This window comes from Pinus tabuliformis, chromosome X (assembly GCF_031772625.1).
Source record: "Pinus tabuliformis cultivar Carrire ecotype Pingquan chromosome X, CPIR1, whole genome shotgun sequence".
NCBI lineage: Eukaryota > Viridiplantae > Streptophyta > Pinopsida > Pinales > Pinaceae > Pinus > Pinus tabuliformis.
The window spans coordinates 1,021,339,014-1,021,353,712 of NC_142308.1; positions in this window are offsets into that span (position 1 = coordinate 1,021,339,014).

Consider the following 14,699-nt stretch of genomic DNA (forward strand, 5'->3'; position numbering starts at 1 on the left):
TCCATGTTTAGAGCACCTACCTCGAACAATTTGATAGCTTGGAGGGCGTTTGAGGGAATTTGTTTGGAGTTTGCAGCAAAACAGTCCAACAGTTCGCGCACCACGCCCAACGGGTTGCGCCCCTTTGACGGGTCGCGCCCGTTGTTTTTCTGAACTGTGGGAGACCCTCTGACGGGTCGCACGCACCCAACAGGTCGCGCACCTGGCTCGACGGGTCGCGCCCCTCTCTGCTGCCCGAAATCGCTCTGTCTTTGCTCCTTTCTCTCAATCACTCTCTCAAACCTCTCTTGCAAGCGTTAGGATGCACAATGAGAGTGAAAGGAGGGAATTTGGGCTTTTATAAGTTTCATTTAAAAAAAATTTCATTCATAAACCCACTTTCTAAAGTTTATCTTTGACACTTTTATAACATTGACTTTTGGTTTCCTTTATCCTGAATTTGACTCATTGAGTGCTTTGACTTGATTCTTTTTGCAGGTAGATCATATGAGGGACCTTGGCAAGGGGACCAGGGTTGCATTTTGTCCGCTGAAGACTTTTGAAATTTCATCACTTATTTACAAAAACTGAGAAAATGACCTTGGCTTTAAAAACAGAGTTTTTAAATCCGAGGTGAAAGTTCACTGTACAAGATAAAAATATCGAAGAAACACGTTTGCAAACCTCCCTCTGGCTTGCTGAGTACTCATGGATTTTCAAAGACATGACCTTGCAGAGATAAATGACCAAAACCCTAGACCTAGGACTTTGACCTCAAGACAAAACAAGACAATCTTGAAAAAGCTTAATGACTGATATGACCTGATCCAGCAAAGCCAAGAGGGGTATAAATAGACCAGCTCCTCCATCAGGATTATGGCATGCCTAACGGGATGCAAAATTTGACACTGATGAGACACCTACGAATGCAAATGCAAAGAGCTTTGATCGCTGATGGAGGGCTTTCAAGACTGACACTAACACTTCACAACCTTCCTTAAGCTCTCTAGAAATCCCACACTTGTCACACCAACTAACTACTAGCAGCAACACTCTAAGCACTATCAATTCCACACTATCCAAAACTAGCTTCTCATGGAAATGGTGGAGACTTAAATAGGAGAAGGAGTCTCCATGAATGGTGGGAGGATGAGCTTATCTCCAAGGAAGGTGGCTCAAATGACGAAACAAACATGCCAGAGACGGGAGGGCGGCATTTACAAGGCCAACAACCAGGTCTGGAGTCATCTGGAAAGCTGGCTGTTAGAACAAACTCGCCCAAACAGGATCAACACGGGTGTATAACTGCACTGGAGCGCTGACATCGCATCTGAATAACAGGGAAGGTTACGTCAACGCGGCTCAATATAAACAGATGGTGCGCTGGTTCATGAAATTCGACCAGCGCGAAAAATACGTGTGCTTCCGCGCTGGCAGCGCATTCATTGTATTATGAGGCGCCAATCAGCACGGTTATTTTAATAACAGTCGCGATGATGGAAAAACTTTGGCAAAGTGGGTCATTTGGCAGCATTAGAAAGCATGAGCATGATTAATTGGAATTCATGACACAGTAGGGAGACTGACAGGGAGACAGTGACAAATTACTGTGTAACAGATGCCCCCTAAAGCATGAAGCCCGAGAGAGTGGGAGGGGTGAAATTCTTTACAAAACTCGCTGAACTGGACCACCACCAGGAAGAATCTGCATGTATGTACAACCGATATCCCTATTACATGTAGTCTAGGCATGGGCGTAGCCATCCAAAAGACATATGAAGAAGGTCTGTGGTATGGACGCAGCCACCCAGCTGAAGAGACCATGGTGATAATAAGGTATAGTCACAGCTATCCCAAAAGACTCAGGTATGGGCGCAACCATCCATCAATGAGTCATGTAATAATAATCCACAAAATCGTAACCTGGTTTGCAACAGACAAAAACTAGGGTCTTGCGCTCCAACCCGACCCGAACAAAGTACAAGTCCAAGCACGTGAATACATGAGCTGAAGTCGAACATGCATGAACATCGTCTGATTACCAGCCAATAATGAAAACTATTAACAGATGCGAGAGGTACCACTAATAATGACAATGGTCCTCAAGGTACTTTTAGGTACAATCCGCGGCATGTGAATCAATGAGCTGGTGTCGAACACCCGCAGAATCATTCGATCAGAGGCTAATGATGAAAACCTCACGTCGAACACGAAGAACCTGCCATTGAGGCATGCAGGCTCTAAGGCACCTGAAGGGAGTCTCTAAGTCACCTTCCTGGTTAATGAGTTGAAGTCGACAGGAGGTAACCTTGATCGAAGGTGGGCCATAATGTTTCCCACATCATCGACATGAGACAGAGAAGGATAAAATATTTTGTGTGAGGTATCAGAAGGAGGTTGTAAGTATGCAGAGGTCAACTTCTCTTGAACATATCGGCGGCACGACAGTGGATTTGGCAGTATCTGACGTCAAATGAGCAGAGGTCATGGTGACAAGGCAATGAGCAGATGAGAGGTCAAATAGGATAACCCAAACCCACGGAGGCTAGTGTAAAACAAGATGAGAAATCCCCACCCAGACACGAATGCAGACTAGTGCCATGTTCAAGAGCGACATACTGCCGACACGACGATTATTACAGTTCCATTTTCCCCACCATTTCTGGCAGGTGCCCCGATTATTTTTGGATGACAAGCTTGACGGGGATAGCATATGATTGGAAAGCGTCATTTCGACGGTGTCCGATGTCATTAAGTTTTAACGAGTCTGACAAAGGAAGAACTCGGCATCTTTTCTCGTTTAGAGAGTCTGAAAAGACAGCGGAAAAGAAAACTCCAGGGGGGTCCTTTTTCGTAAAGTTGTGTCTCTCGAGCCCGAAAAAGTATAAAACAATGCTCGAAAGAACCGCCCGACCAGTATGATCGAGGAGTACTTTTCGTAAGTAGTGACTTTGACCTGAAAAAGTAGAAAAGCGGTCAGAAGTACGTCGTTTCGGAGCCAATAACGAGTGCGAAACGACAAACACCCGGCAATCTTTTTAGTTTAAACGGTCAAAAAAAGAGCTTTAAAGACGACCGCCTCTCATTCCTTTTAACGAGCCGAGAGGGAGCTCGGCCATCTTTTCTTGCTTTACGTCGAAAAAGAGCTTAAAGACGACGTTTTGGGACCAAGTGTGTATAAGACCGTCGTGACCCCACCGGTATGAGAATCTGCACAAGAAACACCGCACGCGTAAACCTGTTCGAGATAATACGTTCCACATGCATAAAAACATAGGAAAATGACATTGGCACTAAGCACATGGTAGAAAACATGACCAAAAACCCACATTTATGAAAAATGATAGTTAATTATAAGATTTTACCATAAATAGGGGGGTAAAAGGAGGTTTTTACCATTGTTACCATTTTGAGTTGTGGAGGACGTTGTGGAGTTGCGAGGTTGACGAACTAAATTCCATCCCGTGCAGACATCAACCACCCTGCAACTATTCCAGGTAGGTTCTCCTTCTCCTGCGCTTCATTTTGAGTAATTTTAGCCGCATTTCCACGGTGGGAAGTGGTAGTTTGGGCGAATTTTGTGAACTCAAATTCGCTCTTAGTCAGCGCGGATTTCCTCATCGAGTCCGCGCTGATCGAATAATTTTTACACATACCACCCCCGAATCAGCGCGGAAAACACGTGTGCTTCCACGCTGACCCAAGGAAAAAAACAAAGGGCGCCATTACCAACGCGACTGTTTTAAAAACAGTCGCGCTGACGCCGCGAAACTAAATTTTTAACAATTTGAACGTATAAATTTCAACGGTCAGGGCTCTAATGTTTTTTTGTGGTTATGCAGGACACAATGGCATTTGTTTGGCAAGAGAGAGCTCACGATAATGAGGATATAGCAGCCTTCGCCGATGCTGAGTGCCGTAATGCAATGCGGGCATGCGGGTTACTCAAATTCTTCCTCACTCCGCGCCTGCGAGCACAACCCGATCTCCTCGAGTTCCTAATATGAGCCTGGAATCCTGTTGATGGAAAGTTTACGATTCCAGGTCGTGATATCGAGTTCGATCACACGGATATCTATTTTTTGACCGGGTTATCACGTCGAGGTGAGATGCCCATTCTGGAGGGGCAGCGACCCAGTGGTGAAACCCTAGATACGCTGATGGCTCGGGTGTCCCCACAGGCACGCAAAACGCGGAGTGGGAAGGTAGGTATTCCCACGGTAGAGGACATCGTCCTTCGAACCATACTCTTCCTGGTGACCCGGGCAGCGGGTTCTTTGGCCAACCACGAGGCTTCGAAGACCAATCTCTTATTAGCTCTCGAGTGTTTGAATCCCACGGTATTCCACTGGGCAGCAGCAGTAACAACCAGCATGAAGAGACAGCTGAGCAACGACCAACGCGGTGAGTCGAAGCAGTTTGGCTATGGGTCCATTTTACTCCCGCTCATGCTGGAGCGGGTACCGGCGTTACAGCTACAGGACATGGTCGTGGATCCACCCAGGGGTCCCCGAGAGACGAGGGCTAGTCGATGGGGCCATGTCATGCCGTGAGGAGGTGGCGGCCGACCAGTGGCATGGGGAGTGTACTTCCGAGAGTGGCTGGATCGGTAGGTTATTTTTGTAGAGGACTGGCCATATGCTGGCATAGACTTCTGCAGAGATCTATACATGCCACTGCCTGCGGGAGAGCATTGGGACAATGGTGGTAAGCCACTTGATCTCTTTTTTATTTTTTATATTTTGTAATGTTTTTTAAATTTTCATGTACATGTCTTTACGATGAATGCTATGGTATGCAGATGTAGGACCAACGAGACCCCTCGGTCTGGCCCCAGAGGCACGGAGAGAGGCACAAGGCGCTGGAGTCCTGGCCCTGGCTCCTCCAGGAGTCAATACGACAGAGACTGTGATACAGAACCTCGAGGGCTTACTGGCGGGGGTTCCAGATTACCAGGGGATAGAGGAGGTCCCCATAGCATCTCAGATCCACACAGTGGGGGTAGAACCCAGGATGCACCGCCTTTTGAGGCGGGTGGCACGGGCAGTTGTATGCTACAGAGAGCATAACCCACCACAGTAGACATCTAGGTCTTATTCCCCACTGATGTTTTTTGAGAGACACACGTCTCAGATGTACTGAGGACACAGGCCTTATCTAGACATATACACTTATTTTTGAGCGCCTTGGTGCGCCACACGATATATATGTATACCGATTTTGGATGGATCTTTTACATATGATGATGTTTTTGTATGTTATGCAAATTTCTAACACAAATGTAATCTAATGTATCAGTTGCATAACATACGACCCACATATTTTAATTTTTTATGCAAGCTTAAAAGCACACACGAAAACACACATGCAAACTATGCTTGGAAAAGGATTTTATCTATACACATGCTTATCCTATGGTCTTATTATGTTTTCTATGTCTTCTTGTATCATGTTTATCTGTTACGCAAATGTCTGTCTAATACATGGTTTGCCAATGCATCAGTTAATGTGTTTAATCGTCTCGGAATATGTTGATATGTGATGTAATCAAAATTCCTTTCTAACAATCTTACACGTAAATACAACCTTAGAATGCGTTGGTCTCTGACGGAATATCGCCCGTTGAGTTGATGGACGACAAGTTGAGAGTCCAGGTTCACCACCAATGCACGAATGCCGAGATCAACCACTTCGGCTAATAACTCAATTATAGCACTGTATTCGGAAACATTGTTAGTGGTACGACCCAAGCACACGCCTTGAAGATCTAGCAACTCGCCATGAGGATCATAGATTGCCCACGCCGCAGAGGACAAATTGCAAGTGCTACGGCAGGCACCATCAGCGAAACCAACATAAGGTGCACTAGACATCTGCACAAGAAGCAGAAAGCACAATAAGAGGCAAACACGCCTTCCCACAAAAACAAAACGTGAAATCATACACACATAACACACTTGCTAACACACGTATGTACAAACTAGGTGCACGAAATCATGCATAGTATTTTTTCAAATAAAACCCGTTACGGGGCTTGTCGAGAGGATTTCCTTCGTAGTCGATCAGCTCATATGCCCCCTTTTTCAAAAATCTCTTCACAATATAGGGGCCTAGCCACATGGATTCAAGTTTGCATGTCCCTAGCTTATCCTTAGCTTGATCATAGAGCAGTACTAGATCTCCCTCAACAAAGGAACGAGGTTGAATGGTATTGTCGAAGTGAGCCTTAACTCTCTTCTTCTGTGCTTCAATAGCTAGAGAGTCTAAGCGACGGGTCTCGTCTAGCCGTTCTAAATAAAGAAGCCGTTCCTCCACCAGAGTGGTGTTGGGAAGCAACTCGACAGCTAACTTTAACGAAGGAATCTCACATTCAACAGGAAGGGTGGCCTCCAGTCCATAAACTAGCTGAAAAGGAGTGAAACCAGTGGCGTCCTTCACAGAGGTCCGGTAAGCCCACAAGGCAGGGAACAGCATCAGATGCCAATTAGACTTGTGTGTACCAACGGTACGTTGGAGCATTGTGATAAAAAATTTGTTCACAGCTTCAACTTGGCCATTGGATTGAGGGTAGTACGGCGTCGAACTATCTTGACGCAAGCCTAGTTGGGTCGTTAGTTCCGTCATCATGTGATTACGGAAATGTTTTCCGTGATCCGTGACGATAGCTTGATGGACTCCAAACCGAGTAATGACATGATTAAACAAAAACTGCGCCGCTGTGTGACCGTCTTCATTCAATGTAGGCATCGCTTCGGCCCATTTGGTGAAATAATCCACGACAACGATAATATACCCATGCCCCCCTATCGAACGAGGGTTACAGGATGTATAATCGATGCCCTATTTAGCAAAAGGACCTACGGTAACAACATGGTGCAGTGGTGCAGGAGGTGCACGCATTTTCCGGTGGTAGATCTGGCATTCATGGCATGAACGGATGGCAAGGATGCAATCCTTGAAGATAGAAGGCCAGAAATAACCAGCACGTAGGATTTTATGAGCGGTGGCATATCCAGAGATGTGGCTGCCACAAGCACCAGAGTGGCAATCATTCAACACTCGCTCAGCCTCCTCGAGAGTCAAACATCGGCGGAGAACAGAATCAGCGCCGAGGCGGTACAGGGTATCGCCAATAATGCGATAGGGTTGAGATTGATGGCGAATCCTCTGTCGAGCGTCTTTCAATACATTGGGACGGAAGGAAGACGTATGAAAATATACTATGATGTCCCCATACCAAGGGTCGAGGGTGCTGATTAGAAACAACGTTTCGTCCGGGATATGCTCTTCCGAAAGAGATGGTGCAGAAAGAGATGGCAAAGAACAGAGCAATTCAGCAAAGACCAGAGACTTCTTAGACTTGGCAGCAGTAAATTCCAAGTCAAAATCTTGGAGGATTACGATCCATTTCGAGTTTTTTCCCCCCAGTCACTGACGCGACAAAATGTACGTCATTGGGTCGCAGTCAGAAATCACAGTCGTGGCGCGCAACAGGATATAATGCCGGAAACGTTGGATGGCGCAGACAGCAGCCAATGCCAACTTCTCGACGTAAGCGTAACGAGTCTCCATATCCAAAAGGTTGCGGCTAAGGTAATAAATAACATGCTCATTGCCGTCATCATCATCCTGCACTAGAACCATGCCGATAGTGGTATCGGCAGCAGCCAGATATAGAGTGTAATCACGGTGGTAGTTCGGAGGTCTTAATAATGGAGCCGAGACAAGGAGGCCCTCTGAGTCGCTTGAAAGACTCCTGAGCGATGGCATCCCAATGGAAGGGTGTGTCTCGCTTCAATAACCGTGTGAAACCCTTAGCCACCTCGGCATAATTCGGAATGAATCGTCTAAGGAAATTTACTTTGCCCTGCAAGCTTTGCAACTGTTGCAAAGAAGCAGGGGGAGGAAGATTCAAAATGGCTTCGACTTTGAGGGGATCCAGACGGATGCCCTCTCGAGAGACGATGAACCCGAGTAGTCGGCCTGATTCCACGCAGAAGACACACTTATGAGGATTGAGCCTAATACGGTAGTGTCAACAGCGGAGAAAAATTTTGCGAAGGTGAGAGGGATGGTCCTGACGCCTGACTGAATGAGCTGGAAGGTCATCCAGGTACGGCTGTACAATGTGATGAATATCATGAAAGGCATAGGACATTACACGTTGGAACGTAGCGCCAGCATTCTTTAGTCCGAAAGGGAGCTTCTTATAGGCAAAAGTGCCCCAAGGACATATAAAAGCTGTCTTATGTTGATCAGCAGGGGCGATGTTGATCTGGTTATATCCAGAGAAGTCGTCCATAAACGAGTAAATTTCACTTCCTGCACACTCATCGATAAGCTGATCGATGAACGGTGTAGGGAAGTTATCCTTAGGACAGGCACGATTGATATCATGGTAATCAACACAGACTCGGATAGTGCCCTGCTTTTTGTTCACAGGGACTATATTAGAAACCCAATCTGTCAGTGGAATGGGGTAAATGAAACCAGCCTTGAGAAGCTTTTCGACTTCTGCTTTGATAGCTGCGGCCTTTCGGGGGTGCACAGGGCGTAAGCGCTGACAAACAGGCTTAGCACCTGGATACGTAGGTATTTCATGCACCACTATACTAGGGTCGATGCCAGGCATTTCTTCGGAGGACCATGCGAAGACATTACGAAATTCGTGAAATAAGTGAGTGTAGAGTTGAACTTCCTCTGGAGTGCAAGTGACTCCGATATGAATGTGCTCGACAATCCCTGGTTTCACAGAGATGTTGATAGGTTGGGTTCGCGTGATGTTTGCCATATTGCCCTCAGAAGGCACTTGATAAAGCTGAATAGGTGTTTGAAGGGGTGGGGATGGGACACACGAAGCAAACCGCTCGAGACATGCGATCATTTCCGGATGGGGAGGGAGAAATGAAGAGCGGTGGTGATGATCTGACCAAGGGAGCTCTTCGAGAGACATGGTCTCTATGATGGCTTCATCGGAAGGAAATATTTCCTTTAATGGATCCAACGTAGCCTCATCTCCAAGCCAAGGGAAATGAACATATGAATTGGGAACACTGCCTGGAAGAGCAGGTTCAGCAGGGGGGGCCGATGCAGCGGCAATCTCGACGTAGTTGAGCTCGGCAAGACTCAACGGCATCATCTCACCCCAAGAGTCTATCTGATTAGCGGGAGGAAGGACCCACGGATCAGAACGGACAAAGATCATGTTAATAGGGGCGAGATTCGGAGGTGGGAGGGGAAAGACTCCCATTAAAGCGGGATCTTTGAAAAGTCCGGCACCCACGCTCTCGAATGACTTAGAGGTATGCTCCACAAATGGCACATTCCCTTTAGAAGAAGAGACGAAGAAGGAGAGCTGGTCCACCGTGATAATCTTCCCCTGGTGAGGGAAAGGAATGACACGGAAAAGGGAGGAGGCCACAGCTTGCATGGCATATGTCCAGCTACGTCCGAGGAGGAGGTTGTAGGTAAGATTGGCGTCAACAACTTAGACCTCCACTTCTACCGTCTTCCCTTCCAAAGAGATGGGCAAGCATTGGAGGATACCGTAAGGACGCGACTCTCTTCCATCAAAGGCTTCTAACGTCGTAGGAGACTGACTCAACATAGGAGAACCAATAGCTTTCCAGCAAGCAACAGACATGATGCAAGTTGAGGCACCTTCATCAATGACTGTACGATGAATTGTTTTGCCATTGATGATGACCTATATAAGGAAAGCGACTTGGTGAGGCAGTCTCAACGTAAAGCCCTCGAGATCGAAAGAAATCAAATCCGAATCTGCCGGGTCTATGCCACCAATAGCTGATAGCAAGGACTTCCTCTAGGAGGGGCAGCTCTGGAGGACTTCTAGAGCGGACATAGCAGACGGAGCCTGAGCTAAGTCATCAACAATGCCATAATGTTGGGCAGCACGAGCATTAGGGTTGTAAGACGACTTCCAGAGTACACCTTTCGGAGGGGGTCGGGGGATCGTCTCAATGTTGGGCCTTTCGATGTGGAGAGGACCAGAATTGGACGGAGGAGCGCTGGAGGGGACCTCCGGCTCTTTCCCGACATGAGATGGATATTCTTTTGCTCGAGTAGAAACATGGATGGGAATCGTTCCAGCCATGAACACTTGAGAGCCGAACGAGGAAGAGGGTTGAGATGGGTCCACCTTGGGTAGTCCTTAGTGTAGTGATCCTCATCGCAGATGAGACAAGGATACTTAGGTTTTCGTTTGGCTCCTTCCTCGGGAGGAGGCTTAGGGGAATCCTACTTTGGCTGTCCGGATTTATCCTTAGCTTTCCCTTTCTTTTTCCCTTTTGAGGATTTATCCGCCGCGGTGGAATGAATGGCGTTTACCTCGAAGGTACTTCCAGAATTAGGTTGGCCCTGAGAAGCGTTTCCATTAAAAGCGTTCTGTTTTTGCTTCCCAGGGTTTGCGGATGATTTCTTTGATGATGAGTTTATAGAGCCAATGACTCCGTCAACCGATGGTTTTGGCGGAGCCTTGGACTGTCCAGGCCTCGGGGCGTCTGGCAAATAATCATATAAAGTACCCGACTGAGAGTATACTAAGTCGAGGTACTGAGTACGCACAATAGCTTGCTCTTCAGTTACACAAGCTCCCATAGCGATGTCTCGCGCGATCGCAGGGACAAAGGAAGTCGTGAACCAATCGGTCAGGAGTTGCTCAAGAATCCAAAATTTGATCAAGCGATGGCATCGTCTCCATTCATGTATATGATCAGATATATGCGTAGCCGTGTCCTATTTGAGAGACGTAAGGAGATGTGTCCCTGTCTCATACCGAATGGGTAACTGAAAATGAGTTAAGAATGCCATAGCCAGCGAGTTGAAATCTTGAAATGTGCCGCGATTCAGCTCAATATACCACTTAGCGGCTGAGCCGGTGAGAGTTCTTTGAAAGAGGCGGAGCCGGATAGAGTCATCAAGCCATGAGTTCGATGAACACTAAAGGTGATAGGTCATGACATGGGCTTGAGGGTCTTCACCAGCTTTGCCATCAAATTTTGGGCAATCACCGGGTATTTTAGTCGGAACTGGTGGCCAATACGGATTGTGAAGAATGGGATCATTCGTTAACTTGGACACATCCTGAAGTTCCAACGTCGCTAAGAAGGGTAACTGAGGGTTAAAGGACATTTGTGGCCGTGGAAGAGGGGCAGTACCAGGGTTCCAAGCAGGTGGTGGTTGCCCCCATGGACTTTGTCCAGATGGGCCCGGCCCAAAGGGGCCTTGCCCATAGTGACTTTGCCCGTAGTGGTTCTGTCCATATGTATTCTGTCCATATGCAGACAGTTGACCCTACGTCTGCCCCCCAGCACCCCATGGATTAGCAACTTGACCTGCAGGTGCAGCATACTGATAATTCTGGTATGGAGTGACCTGCATCTGTTGATAATTTTGATAAGGGGTAAACTGAGTTTGCCCCTGGGGTTGCTGGTAGCCATACATTTGCTGAGCTCCATACTGAGCCTGGTAAGAAGGCTGCGCTTGGTAAGAAGGTTGGGGCTGTGGCCCACCTTGCATTTGATAACCAAGTTGAGTTTGGGGCCCAGGAAAATGTCCCTGAACAGGTTGGGCTTGGACCATTTGGCCGGAAGGTTGGCCTGGTTGGGTTTGGGATGGACCTGTTTGCCCAGAAGGATGTGCTTGCTGGGTGCCAGGTTGTCCTTGAGCAACCAAGGGTTGTCCTTGCGGAACAAATGGTTGGGCGGACTGGACGGCCGATTGACGTTGAGGTCGGCCAGCCTGTCTAGAAGGATGACTTAAACGGGCAGTGGGTTGGCCTTGCTGCGTAGAAAGCTGGCCCATTTGCCCGGAAGGATGCATAGACTGAGCAGCGGGTTGGCCCTGCTGTACGTAGGGTTGCCCCCCTTGCCCAGAAGGATGACTAGACTGAGCACTGGGTTGGCCCTGCTGTACGTAAGGCTGCCCCCTTGCCCAGAAGGGTACCCCTGCTGGACTGCCGGTTGAGCTTGCGGAATAGATGTTTGTCCAGCTTGTCCAGAGGGATAACCCTGCTGGAGACCAGGTTGGCCTTGTTGGATGTAAGGCTGTCCTGGTTGTCCAGATGGGTAACCTTCCTGGGTACCAGGATGCCCCGGATAACCAGAAGGTTTACTCTGATAGGTAAACGACGGAACACCAGCGGCCGAAGGTTGTCCCTGATAGGGTTGTCCTTGTGGGCCCCCAGATTTTCCTGGGTAAGACTGGCCATAAAGTGGCTGCCCTTGGGGGGCTTGCACATAAGGTGGCTGGCCTTGATTAGGCGGTCCTTGAAGCTGTGCAGGGATTGCTTGGCCCCCATGGAAAGAGTGAGTACTAGAGTCCCAAGCAATGGATAACGGTACCGAAACCTCAACGAAGGGTTGAAGAGGCAAGGTTTGAGAGTATTGGAGGTATTGACCAGTAGAATCGTAATAAAAGAGTGGACCTTGCGCGTTCGGGTCCTGAACAGCTTGTCCATAGGCATCATATGGCCCCCCTCCTGGAAGCGGACCAGAAGAGGATGGAGCACTTTGTGCAGGGTGGATGACTCTAGGCGAGAGTTCCGGCTGGCCACTACTCACTTGACCGTGAGGGGAACCAGCACCAGTGTTCGAAGATGACGACGCTGTTACGGCACTAACGACTGGAGTCGAGTATGCTACACAAACAGTTGGATTCGTGGGAACTGAGGTAACAGGTGTAGTATGGGGTTGTGAAACAAAAGGCCCCGTGATGGGAGTGACATGAGGATCCCACATAGTCGTAGCAGGAGTCCTGGAAGCTACTCTATCCCTCAACAATGAATATCGCGGGGGAAGTGGAGAAGTAGCTGGGATGGGAGTGTCAACATTCGACACCACAGGTGTCTCACCTGTGCTAGAAGATGCCTCATCCATGTGGGAGGTAGACATCGGAGACGAAACACTAGGGGGAGTAACAGGAATATCGTCCTTGTCAAGCTCCCAGATAAGGTTCCAATCGTCTTCGTAATCTTCGTCGCCCAGGGCACGAGAGTTGATAGGTTGGATACTCGGGATAACAGGAAGAGTATCACTTACAACTGGTACCTCAGGAGCAGCAGAAGATGGAGAAATTTGATCACTTGGAACGGGAGTTGACGGGTCAGCCAGGATGACAAACCCCAAACAGGACCTAAAGGAATCTAACGATAAAAGACCCTACTCAAACTAACGCACACAAGATCTAACCAGGTGATGTTAACGTGGCCGAATAAATTTTTAAGACACAGGAACTAAACTTGACCTTTTCATGTTTCAAGAGTCGAGAAAAGGACGGAAGGATGACTCTAGTCTCCTTCGAATGTTTAATGAGCACGAAGTGACAAGACGCTCACTGGCACCTTTTCTTTTAAGGAGTCCGAAAAGGATCAAAAGTGACTACTCTGGAGACTCTAGGCAAAGGGTTTACCAAGAAATCTGTAAAACTGCTTATACACCTTGGCAATCGTATGAGAACCAAGGACTTTCCGTACTGCAGTCAATCTTCCCGAATGTTGTGTTCTGTGCGTTACGGTTCGCAAGGCGGCAGACTCGGCTTCCTATGGATCAAGGATAAAAGCCTAGTGGGGTCTCCCTATATACGCGACGGTACGTGGGAGCACAATCCGTGTTAGACCACTATCGACTCACAGAAGGAGGAATCACCCAACTGTAATGTGAAACAATAGTGACTATGTTTAAAGACGCCGGAACACGTCTCTAGCCTAGACCTCTAAATGTTTGCGTTAAGTTCCAATGCATTTTTAGGTTTATTCGGTTTATTTTACGGTTGATCTTGAATTAAGTTTTGGTTTCAGGTCCTACCGTGTGATCTCTCACAATTTCCTAGATGCAAACTACATGCCAAAGAATACCATTTCGTTCGATGAATTCTAACTATGAGAGGGTTAAGAATTTTCAATCAAACAAAATGAACGCAATCAACCAAACAATCTAATGCATCTAATGGCAAGGAAATGAAACTTTTTCTTTTGAGAACACAAATCAATGAAATGCTCTTTTTCCCATTAACTATTGAATGCAAAAGATATTAGTTCGATTTCTTTTTCCAATGGCACAATGCACTTAAAATGAATTTTGAGAGACAGCAACACCGAGTAAAGAGAAATAATATCATTCAATGAAAAACACAACAAATGTGAAAAGAACCGGTTGAGCCCAAACAACTGTAATCTGTGTCCGGGTAGCGAAAAGTAATCGAAACAATGCAAAGACTGGTTCAATAACAATCACTTAAACAACCAGGCAAAGCAAGCAAAGAGGAAGGTTTTCGCAAAAACAAAAGCAAGTAGTAACGAATCTTTGTGAACGAGTAACGAAACAAAGCCGATCCAACGAAATCAGGATGATAACACCAGGTCACAAGACACAAAACAAGATCCGCCCAACAAGACTTCGCAAGCAAGTGCTTCAATGTTCAGACAATAGAAATCAAGTTATAAACCAGGTGGAAAGAGTAGGGGATAGTCAAACCAACAGGCTTAGGAGGCAAAATTGAAAAAAATTCAATTCTACAGGATCAGCGCGGGTGATACACAGCAACAAAGCGCTGACCAGAAACCACGCGTAGCAACAAAGCGCTGTCAGCGCGGAAGTACACGGCTTAAGCGCGCTGGTTCGATTTCAGAACCGTCGCGACTGTTAAACGTACAAGCGCGATGACCACGAAGTCAAAGAAACAGCTATGCGATGTCAGCGCGA